Consider the following 13100-nt stretch of genomic DNA (forward strand, 5'->3'; position numbering starts at 1 on the left):
GGTGTATTTAACACCGTCTTTGACATCACCATGTATATTGATGGTGTATTTAACACTGTCTTTGACATCACCATGTATATTGATAGTGTGTTTAACACCGTCTTTGACATCACCATGCATATTGATGGTGTATTTAACATCGTCTTCGACTTCACCATGTAAGTTGAAAGTGTATTTAACACCGTCTTTGACATCACCATGTATATTGATGGTGTATTTAACATCGTCTTCGACATCTCCATGCATATTGATGGTGTATTTAACATCGTCTTCAACTTCACCATGTAAGTTGAAAGTGTATTTAACACCGTCTTTGACATCACCATGTATATTGATGGTGTATTTAACACCGTCTTCGACATCTCCATGCATATTGATGGTGTATTTAACATCGTCTTCGACTTCACCATGTAAGTTGATAGTGTATTTAACACCGTCTTTGACATCACCATGTATATTGATGGTGTATTTAAGACCGTCTTCGACGTCACTATGTTTATTGATGGTGTGTTTAACAACGTCTTCGACTTCACCATGTATGTTGAAAGTGTATTTAACACCGTCTTTGACATCACCATGTATATTGATGGTGTATTTAACACCGTCTTCGACGTCACTATGTTTATTGATGGTGTGTTTAACACCGTCCTTGACATAATCATGTATATTGATGGTGTATTTAACACCGTCTTCGACATCACCATGTTTATTGATGGTGTATTTAACACCGTTTTTGACATCACCACTTATAGTGATAGTGTATGTAAGACCGTCTTCGACTTCGTCATGTATATTGCTGGTATATTGTTATAAGGTAAAAATGCATCCCCAAACCTTAGAAAATTATAACAAGGTCAACCTTTAAATTGATGGTTATAGCTTTAACACGAGGGAAACACAGAGCTGCCGACTTGGCGCAAACAAGCAGGAAATCAATAGAGCAATGACAGTTACTGGATATTTCCAGATAGCTTCTGTGTTGTTGTCGCCAATTAATCAATTAATCAATCAGGTTAGTAGGTTCTGGTAGTTTTCCAATCACGACACAAACGAGACTTCATGGTCTGATATTGTTCATAACCAATTAAAAAGATCTTTGAGGACATGTGACAAAGACAGGCCCGAACACTTCAAAATGACACCTTAAACATTTGGAGAGGAGAGTGCGGTTTAAAAATCGATGGAGTCGAATCCCACGCAGTGACGAGCCTGGCCGGTCTGATCCTGTCGTGTCTTGATAGATGGACTGACGAGTAAGTAAAACTATGCGAGTACAAAGCCTGGTGTTGCGGTTATTATGCGTATGAATGCTGTTTGAGACTTTCGGAGAAAGAATCGATAGACAAATCACTCCTAGACTCAGATACCCCGATTCTGACCAGGCGAGCTGCAAAGTCATGATCTAACTTGCCATGACGACACGGAACGACAATACGTTTAGGTTACTGTAGTAGGGTCCCACCTGACGCAGTTACTACAATATGTAACACAGCCTTCGACTTTACGATGTGTATTGATAATGTATTGAATAACTGATGAGCTGCAGGAATTATTTTCAGTTTTTCAAACGTTTCATTTATACTGATGTGATGTAGAAAGTAGTCTGGGGTATGCTTCCAGATACCATGAAATCGTCCTTCACCTAGGGGTATGGTTCCAGATACCGTGAAATCCTCCTTCACCTGGGGGTATGGTTCCAGATACCGTGATATCCTCCTTCACCTGGGGGTATGTTTCCAGATACCGTGAAATCCTCCTTCACCTGTGTGTATGGTTTGAGATACCGTGAAATCCCCCTTCACCCGGGGGTATGGTTCCAGATACCGTGAAATCCTCCTTCACCTGGGGGTATGGTTCCAGATGCCGTGAAATCCCCCTTCACCTGGGGGTATGGTTCCAGATACCGTGAAATCCACCTTCGCCTGGGGGTATGGTTCCAGATGCCGTGAAATCCACCTTCACCTGGGGGTATGGTTCCAGATGCCGTGAAATCCCCCTTCACTTGGGGGTATGGTTCCAGATGCCGTGAAATCCGTCTTCACCTGGGGGTATGGTTCCAGATGCCGTGAAATCGTCCTTCACCTGGGTGTGTGGTTCCACATGCCGTGAAATCGTCCTTCGCCTGGGGGTATGGTTCCAGATACCGTGAAATCATCCTTCACCTGGGGGTATGGTTCCAGATACCGTGAAATCCTATTTAATCTTAATGAATGGTTCCAGATACCGTGAAATCCTCCTTCACCTGGATGTATGGTTCCAGATACCGTGAAATTCTCCTTAACCTGGGGGTATTGTTCCAGATACAGAGAAATCCTCTTTAATCTGGATGAATGGTTCGAGATACCGTGAAATCCTCCTTCACCTGGGGGTATTGTTCCAGATACATAGAAATCCTCTTTAATCTGGATGAATGGTTCCAGATACCATGAAAACATCCTTAGTCTGGGCGGCTTAGTTCCAGATCAACAAATTTCCGGATTAACGAATCAAGGTTGGGAGAAATATTGCGTTAAACATACACGGACAATGACAAACGGTACCGGACTACCAGGTTTTCGGACTAACAAGCTTTCACTTTATATATTTACAGGCAAAGGTTGATCAATCTTTAAAGCTTTACTCCAAATCACAATATATATTCCAACATCGACACATTTATTTGACAGCGATCGAAATGCAACTGTTTTCAAGTGTGCTTGGGGGCGGTTGGGTAGCCTAGTGGTTAAAGTGTTCGCTCGTCACGCCGAAGACCGGGGTTCGATTCCCGACATGGGTACAATGTGTGAAACCCATTTCTGGTGTCCGCCGCCAAGATATTGCTGGAATATTGCTAAAAGCGGCGTAAAACCATACTCACTCACTCACTCAAGTGTGCTTGAAGGCACCCGTGATATTATTCAGGTGTGCCTCAAACGATATATGTGTGCCATGGCTTATCATGACATCCCTATTCCTGGCATATTTTGCAAAGTAATACATCTTTATTTCTATCACAAATAAGCCAAGATTTATTTGAACTGTGAAAACACATAGTCAACTTTAGCTCGAATCAGAAAAGATGTGTTTTTGTGCTCAAGTCAATCTCCAAAGAGACATCCACTGACATCGTTGTGTTTTATTATCTCATGCCTGAATACCCATGGAAGTTAATATTGTGGCAAGTGAAACGATATCCTCGATGTAAATCACATTGTATAGTCTTCACATGAAACAGGTGATATATTTGGTATACATTCTTGAAATTGATGGTGTGCAGTAAGTTGAGGTGAGGTGAAATTGGTTTTAACGTCGCGTCCAAGATTATTGCACTTATATAGCGACGTGCATGCACGTGTGTGTGTGTGTGTTGCTGCTTGTACTAGTCTGGACTGATGCCGATTTATAGTGCTAGCTCACTGAGATACCATGCTGCAGTTTAACATGAATACCCCACTCAGACACAGTATACTGACTCCGAGCCGACCAGTCCTTGTTTTAGCCCCTTAATGCCGAGCGCCAGACAGGGTAACAACAAGTACCATCTTTTAACGTCTTTTGGTATGACGCGGCCGCGGATTGTACAGTAAGGACACTCGGAGTGTTTTAAGGGTGCAATCAGCACACTTCGAAATCTGTTTGACAACAATGACAGTCTCGGAGTCCCCACAGTGACACAACGCGGAGAGGAAACATTTCCGTGAAGCTATGTGAATATTTATATCAGTGTATCGTCACAACTGGGATATAAACTGCCCGGCAAAAGAAAGTGTACACAAAATTTGATCTGACTAAAATATAACACACGTTATCAAAATGTTACAAGGCTGAAAACAGTCACCAAAACACTGCAAACGTCCAAAACACAACTGTGATACCCGTATCAAACACATCACCCTCGAGAAACCTTTCCGTGTTTGTTTCAATATTTACCCACTATCAAACACATCACCCTCGAGAAACCTTTCCGTGTTTGTTTCAATATTTACCCACTATCAAACACATCACCCTCGAGAAACCTTTCCGTGTTTGTTTCAATATTTACCCACTATCAAACACATCAACCTCGAGAAACCTTTCCGTGTTTGTTTCAATATTTACTCACTATCAAACACGGGTGAGTTCACCAAGTTCACCTTGTCTTCGTGCTGGATTGTATCGGAGCTGAAGCTTTATGATACATGATTTTACGAAGTTTCGTTTAATTGTCAAACCCTTAGAACATGTGTTTGTCAACGCTTTGCTATTCAGTATTCCAGCTGTATGACGGCGGTCTGTAAATAACCGAATGTGGGCCTGATAACCCGGTGACTGATATAATGACCCAAATTCCACATCGTCGGGGTTTGTTGACACGCTTTCAAGCGAGACAAACCGATCTATTGAGTCAGACAAGCAAAGGTTGCTTTAGGCCAATTCTATCACGGAATCCCAACTGGTACCCTTAAAAGTATCGGTTCGTTACGTTCGAGATCAAAGGGACACATATTAGCCAATGACTACATTTAACGAGAATAAAACTAATACGTACATTTGGATACAAGCATATTGAAGTTTAATGAGAATATTGATTGTCAATGGAAGATAGTAGAATACGAAAACAAAGATACAAAGGTATGCCTGAATATTTTGTGAACAAGAATACCGCAAAAGCCAGACCAAATCATTTACTTGATTTACGGAACCGCGGGCGATTTTTTTAAACAAATTGCGAAAAATAATGCAACCGTTCCTGCTGTCAAAATAAAAATAATTCGCCCTGATGTTGTGTTTTATTTCAAGTAAGGGGGGCTGCTCCCGTATTTCAATGCCGACCCGTGAAGATCCGGGTTAGAAGATAACTTCAGCAACCCATGCTTGTCGTAAGCGGCGAGTATTCTAATTTTGGTCTCGCCTGTTCTCTCTTCAAAGTTCAATTAAGAACTTGTCACGCACATGTCTACCTGAGTCGGATTATGATTTTGAAGGGCGTTTCGAACCCAATCAATACGTACACACCAAATACAGGAGCAAAAAGCAAACAATAAGGATAAATTATTTGTTTGTTTGTTTGTTGTTTAGCGCCACACTTGGCAATATTCCAGCTATATGATGGCGGTCTGTTAATAATCGAGTCTGGACCAGACAATCAAGTGATTGACATCATGAGCATCGATTCACGCAATTGGGATACGATGACATGCATGAACCAAGTCAGCGAGTCTGACCACCCGATCCCATAAGTCGCCTCTTACGACAAGCAAAATCGCCTTTTACGGCAAGCATGGCTTTCTGAAGACCTATTCTACCCCGGATCTTCACGGGTCAAAGATAAATTAAGATTAACATTTAAAACTAAAATAGGGAATCGAATAATATGACTTCTCTGTTGACTGAAGTTAAAATATGCTTTCCTGTTTGATAATGCACAATAAATACTGCTTATTTACAAAATGATAAGAATTCATAGAGACATGTAAATTTAAAGGAACGTTGATAATGAAATCTCCAAGATCCTGTTGTAACATGTAAACTTCTCACTGAGCATATCTCTGATTGTAAGAAACGGTTGTGTTGAAGGAATGCAATAGTTTACCCAAAATGAACTCTTTCTTAGGAATATGGAAAGGGTATTATCGCTTATGTTTGGATATATTCCAGCAATATCACGACGGGGAAACCAAAAGTGGGGTTCAGACATTGTACCATGTATAGAATCAAACCCAGACTTCGCCACAGTGTCACTGGTTTTACGACGAAGTCAATACATATATCCAGCGATAAGGTAAAGCTGGAGACAATGGCGTTTTTGTTTCACATAAAAAACAACTTAACAACAAGTGAGCTGCAGTGAGTATGGCTTTACTTATCTTTCTGCAATATTCCAGTAAAATCACAAGGGACACCAAAAATGGGCAAAATGATCACGGACGTCGGCGTGACGAGCGACCTCTTCAACCACAAGGCTACCCAACCGCCTCTCTTGACAAGTATATACTAGACAGACGTAATACGGACGTCATGGTTAGATCTCACCACAGAGTTGATGTTTGTAGCATATCATACTGTGATGATTTAAAAAAGATTCCAGGTAGTGTGACTTGTGAAAAGGCGACCTACAAGGAATAATAATAGATTGTTGTACAAGCAGGAAGCAAAGCTGCACCCTTAAACGTGGGATTTGAGGCTTCCAAATATTATGGATTGACGATTTCATATCCAATTTTTTGTGTGTAAATATTGCATTATGTCGTGTCACCTTAAAGCGTGAGGAAAGTCCGAAAACATGTCAAAACACAATCCATTCCATAATCATACTTTGTTAAAAAATATCTGCCGAAAACCGGGTTCATTGTACGATCCCGACAATATCATGAGCATGTGTTTATAAATCACTGTCAAATAGTGATGATACCAGGTGTTACAAACACATGCGAAGGCAAGTCAACCGGGTTCTTGGGTTGTCGTAATCGAGTTGACTTTTTAGCCTTCGTGTCACGAATGAATTATTTCATCGGAAATACGCGACAGCATTTTAGGATTCTTCATATTGACGGATGAAGTAAATGTTTACAGACACCGACTTTTGCCATGTATTAAAAAAGCTCATTTTCAACAAAAGCCTAGATCAAGGAAAATGGGGCATCAGGACGGATAACTTTCCATCTGACGCAACTGACGAATATACATTCAATTAAGGTTTGACCCTTTATTTCGTCCTGATGATTAAGCTCCAGGAAATCTGTTATTTGATATTGAACAAGGTGAGCGTACCCTGCCCCACAGGTGGTCCTCGTTACAAACACATGCAAAGGCAAGTCAACCGTTCACCCGAAGAAAGCACGGGAACATATTGAACCAGTCAAAATAGGGAATTGCATCGGACATAATATTTGTCTATGATGTGTCAAATTGGGAAATGTCCCCCGCATAAAACATCTTTAAAGCTTCAGTGAGGCCTTGAATGTTGATCAAACAACTTTTGGACAAGACTCCCATTGAATTCGTGGCAGAAAGAGCATGCTCTATTGTATCTTAAAATTGTGAAATGTGGACACCAAAGGCTGGAACTGCTGGAACATTCCTCGACATAAAGGGAAAGTTGAATTTTTGAAATTGGAAGTCATCCCCTCTTGTCATACAGCCTCTGAATCTTTGGCAAAGAGTGAGTGAGTGAGTTGGGTTTAACGCCGCTTTTAACAGTATCCCAATTATTTTGCGGCGTGTCAGCTTAATGCGAGAGGAAAGCCCGAAGTGATGCAGGTCTCAGACGTTTACCACTTCGGTGAAACCCACGAGCACGGGTATGGTGCTGATAAACCTAGAAACATAATCGGGGCGAACCGGGATTCAAACCCACAATCGTGCCCAAGGGACGCAACTCTGCACAGCGAATCGCGGCGCCTTAGACGACTGGGCCACCCGTGTCCCCCTTTTGCAAAGAAATAAATAGGAAACATATCTCTTGAAACTGGTTTCTTTTATTTCGAGCCTGGTGGAAAGTGTCTATTTGACCATTATTCATTTCGTCAATCCAAGCAGACATTCTGTTGGCACAAAGAAACATATCAGCAAGGATATGTGGGAGCACATTTCGTGACGATCGGGGCGCCCACGCCTTGCCTGAATGTCCTACCCTCATATCCAACACGGAGGTCATCTATGAGGAAGTCCAGGATTGCATGTGAACCCTCGAGGATCGGTACTGCGCTGACAAACCAGGGAACAGAACCTGTGATTCCCACCTATCTAAACAGATTTTATGTAGACACGAGTCTCCACGACGAACTGTAACATCTTAGACGAGTGGCAAAGCCGTGCCCCAAGACGTATATAAACATCAAGGGCTTGGTCCCGAACATAGTAACATTGTTATTCTATATTTACTGTGCCGATCATACATTGATATTGATAAGTGTCTTTTTCAACCAATTGATGCGAATGGGGAGTGGCAAGTTTCAAGGACCGTATTCCAAATAAGTCCACCAGGACACGAACCAACAAAGGCGTCGCCATTGTTATCGCACTGGATAAATTTATGGATATCTGGATGAGGAAAGTAGAGCTTGCCAGCTGCCGCCTGTTTAGACAAGCATGGGTTCGTTCCCATTCCAGGTCCTGTTACTGTTATTGTGCCAACGGTCGGGGGTGGCGTCACAACAACGCCTGCAGTGGTGGCGTATTCACAAGCTCGGCTGGCCTGGTTCCATATTAGCATTGACGGACATGAGAGAATTGTCGCTCCCCCATTTGGTTCACATTCAATGAACTTTGTGTTGATGTTTGGGATGGCAAAATAGATCAGCCCGGCCGCGTAATTGGCTTTGGTGCAGAAACCAGACGTGATGGTGGTAGCGGCGGGTGTGACTTGGGGGACAACAGGTGACCGACACGACGTGGTAGCCGAGTTATACGTCAACCCCGACGGACATTCGATGATGTACATCTGGCCAATGTTGTCGCACTGGAGAAATAAACTTATTGGCCATAGTCACCATGATAAACATACTGGCCGTAGTCACCATGATAAACATACTGGCCAAAGTCACCATAATAAACTTACTGGCCATAGTCACCATGATAAACTAACTGTCCAAAGTCACCATGATAAACTTACTGGCCATAGTCATCATGATAAACTAACTGGCCATAGTCACCATGATAAACTTACTGGACATAGTCACCATGATAAACTAACTGGCCATAGTCACCATGGTAAACTTACCATTGTCATCATGATAAACTCACTGGCCCTAGTCACCATGATAAACTAACTGGACATAGTCACCATGATAAACTCACTGGCCATAGTCACCATGATAAACTTACCATAGTCACCATGATAAACTTACTGGCCATAGTCACCATGATAAACTTACTGGCCATAGTCACCATGATAAACTTACCATAGTCATCATGATAATCTTATTGGCCATAGTCATCATGATAAACTTACTGGCCGTAGTCATCATGATAAACTTACTGGCCAAAGTCACCATGATAAACTTACCATGGTCATCATGATTAACTTACTGGCCATAGTCACCATGATAAACTTACCATAGTCATCATGATAAACTCACTGGCCATAGTCACCATGATAAACTTACCATAGTCATCATGATAAACTCACTGGCCATAGTCACCATGATAAACTTACCATAGTCATCATGATAAACTTTTTGGCCATAGTCATCATGATAAACTTACTGGCCGTAGTCATCATGATAAACTCACTGGCCAAAGTCACCATGATAAACTTACCATGGTCATCATGATAAACATACTGGCCATAGTCACCATGATAAACTTAACATAGTCATCATGATTAACTTACTGGCCATAGTCACCATGATAAACTTACTGGACATAGTCACCATGGTAAACTAACTTGACATAGTCACCATGATAAACTCACTGGCCATAGTCACCATGATACACTTACTGGACATAGTCACTATGGTAAACTAACTGGACATAGTCACCATGATAAACACACTGGCCATAGTCACCATGGTAAACTTACTGGACATAGTCACCATGGTAAACTAACTGGACATAGTCACCATGATAAACTTACTGGCCATAGTCACCATGATAAACTTACGGGACATAGTCACCATGGTAAACTAACTGGACATAGTCACCATGATAAACTTACTGGCCATAGTCACCATGATAAACTTACTGGCCGTAGTCACCATGATAAACTTACTGGACATAGTCACCATGGTAAACTTACTGGCCGTAGTCACCATGATAAACTTACTGGCCGTAGTCACCATGATAAACTTACTGGCCATAGTCACCATGATAAACTTACTGGCTGTAGTCACCATGATAAACTTACTGGCCGTAGTCACCATGGTAAACTTACTGGCCGTAGTCACCATGATAAACTTACTGGCCATAGTCACCATGATAAACTTACTGGCCGTAGTCACCATGATAAACTTACTGGCCATAGTCACCATGATAAACTTACTGGCCGTAGTCACCATGATAAACTTACTGGACATAGTCACCATGGTAAACTAACTGGACATAGTCACCACCCAAGGCATGCAACTCTGCACAGCAAAGGGAGAAGACGCAGATCTGAGAGTCAGAGCTTTAAAGCATATCATTCAGGAGCCAGACAATCTGCTTGGGACCGACTAAACATGTCCAGAGAACGAGAAATATTTCGTTTAAACCCTAAGGACAAATTCTTTTCCAGCACTTTCGGTAAAAGATTATTTTTTTGAAAACATGATTGCAATTCAAGCTCATGTACAACACCCACATGAAGCCCTTCCTAGGTGACCCCCCCAAAGATGTCACTGAAAGTGAACTATGACCAACCGCACCATTTATTGCACCAGTTTCCCTTACAAAGTATCACTTTAAGATGACATTCTTATTTCTGCTTTTCTTTGCAGGCATGCGTGTTCACAACCTGACGATCCACGCCAAGGCATCAATCTATACCTCATAATTTCAAACGGAGTCGTGAACGTGACACATCATTGTTTACCTTGTCATCTGAATATTATTAAAGTAGAAATGAAGGTTCAACGTAAACAAAAACTTGGTTTGGAAGTAAACTGTGAGCCATTGAGTCTTTGCAGCGCCTTTGAACGTACCTACAATGGTGTTCAGCAATGTCGTGGTCAACACCAGATATTGATAGGAAACAAATCATCAACGTAGAACCCTTAGCTAGAAGCAATACAAGGGATTGAAAGAACTCTTTACAAGGACCTATATACAAGTGCCATGATGTCAAATACATCAGTTGTCAACACCACCGAATATATGATAGCTTCATATATTGACTTATATGTCCCTCCAATTTTGGTTGTCATGGGAACAATTTGTAACGTTTTGGTGGTCATGGTAATGCAGAGTCGTTATTTCAGGAATGGGTCGACCTCCTTCTACATGAGCGTAAATGCAATCACTGACATTGCAAGCCTCGATATCGCTCTGCCCGTTCATTGGCTGTACGTAAATTATCCATGGATCTTTCTTCGTAATCCTGAGTTTGACGATATGTGCAAATGTTTCAATTTCTTTGGATGGGGATCTAGTGACTTTGGAATTCTTTTGACAACTGAAAGGGCAATAGCCATTACATTTCCTTTACAAGTCAGTAAATGGTGCAGCAGGAGACGGGCAAGGGTTGTGATATTCGTGCTCTTCTTCGTTATCGTGGTAAAGGAAGTTCATTTCTTGTTCAAGTCTGTTATCGTCCCGAAAGATCAGACAGATGTGCTTTGTTATGTTGACCTGAGCAACCCTCATTATCAATATTTTTATTCAAGTGTCTGGCCATGGGTCCACAACATGTTCTACTTCTTTCCTTTGCGATAATCATCGTAAGCAATCTCGTGATTTTCAAGAACGTGAGGAAATCGGGAAACAGTACCGTTTCCGGCAGAGGTCAGAAGAGTGTTAGGAACAAGACGAAGATAGACTCACGTGGTCGGCAACTGTCCGTCATGCTGATAATAGACTCATTTACGATTGTCGCATGCACAGTCCCCTTCTCCATTTTTACGACACGCCCAAGCACGCTTTCAGATTTTGGCAGCTCTCCACAACAATAAGGATTAGGCAATCTGTTATTTGGGATATCGTTTTATTTGCTTTACATTAACAGGTGTGCGAACTTCTACCTGTACTGTGTAAGTGGTGGACGATTTAGACAGGCACTTAAACAGATCTTGTGCTGCCACAAACGTGCTCTGCCAAGGCGTAGTTCATTGGGACCATCAGCAGATCTAGTTTGAATGATGATACAACGGCGAACGGGAGACGGAATTCCCAATTTTCAACCACATCTGACATTGTGTCAACACGTCCTGAGCATTCGCAGCATCTGTGATAACGTTGTACAAGATGAACTATTTTTAAATCTCAAAGGTTTGTTCTGATGCGTACGCCATTACACCAATTCAAGAGTGTTATACGATCGTCTGTTATTTCTCTTCGAGCAGAATAAATTCTGTACATGGCTTTGGTTTTGCGTTTCTACACATGCTCCTAAATGTGTCAAAATCACTTCAGATCGGTGTGTAACTGGGGGCACGGGTGACCCAGTCGTACAAGGCGCCGCAGTCCGTGCAGAGATACGTCAATGCGGCGTGCAAGAAACCGATGACGGCGGTTTCGAATTCCAGTTTCGCCCAGATTATGTAAAAAGGTTTGTCAGCACCACTCTTGGCTTCAGTAAAGTGGTAAAAGCCTAAGACCTGCATCCCGGCATTATAGAGGGATTTATAAAAAAGGCTCTATGGTATTTTCTCAAATCTCTTGCATTTACCACTTCAACTGCTTGAACTTCATGATCAATTTTAGATGACCCAGTAGTGCACTGTTATTTTTTGCTGAATTGTCAGTTGCATCATCATCATCATAATAATAATAATTAGAATAAGAAGAACGACCACTGCATGGAGTTTATGTGCAGTGTGTTGAGAAGATGAGAAATCATGCAGAGTCCTTCGCTTGGATGAAGTCGTCTGGCCTGAAAAGTGAAACAGAAGGCTTTCTGTTTGCCGCTCAGGACCAGTCACTTCCCACTCGAAACCGTCAATGTGTGATTTTGCATCAAAATGTAAATATGAAATGTAGATTATGTAATGAATTTAATGAGACTGTCAAACACATTGTGAGTGGATGCCCAGCTTTGGCACAAACACAGTATCTTAAAGGACATGATGGTGTAGCGCGATCATTTTATTACCGTCTTCACCATGCTTGTGGTTTTGATACAGAGGTCCACCCATGGTACGACCCGGAATATGGAGAGGGCGTCATGGAAAATGATAACACAAAATTCTTTGGAATAGGCCCATTTACAGCCTTAGACGTATCCAGGCCAACAAACCTGATCTTGTCCTTTTTGATAAATCCAATGAAATAATTTATCTCATTTAATTTTCTGTCCCCTTTGACACTAATGTGATTGACAAGATTGAGAAAAAAACATGGCAAATACGCGGACCTCGCCTTTGAAATGTCACGCTTGGATCCAAAGTACCAAGGTGTCCGACTCCCCATTGTTCTCGGTGCCTTAGGTTTGGTACCTCCCAATCTGTTGACTGACACCGGGAGAGTACCCGGGTTTGCTACAGCCCTTCTGACAATCTGGGTAATGC

At 41.9% G+C, this 13100-nt stretch overlaps 1 pseudogene; it reads left to right on the forward strand.

Annotated features, from left to right (window-relative positions):
- The first annotated feature begins 1122 nt into the window (after window positions 1–1122).
- On the forward strand, window positions 1123–11747 carry LOC125378754 (annotated as a pseudogene).
- The last annotated feature ends 1353 nt before the right edge of the window (window positions 11748–13100 follow it).

Source organism: Haliotis rufescens, unplaced genomic scaffold, assembly GCF_023055435.1.
Source record: "Haliotis rufescens isolate VD_foot unplaced genomic scaffold, xgHalRufe1.0.p SCAF_13, whole genome shotgun sequence".
Taxonomy (NCBI): Eukaryota; Metazoa; Mollusca; class Gastropoda; order Lepetellida; family Haliotidae; genus Haliotis; species Haliotis rufescens.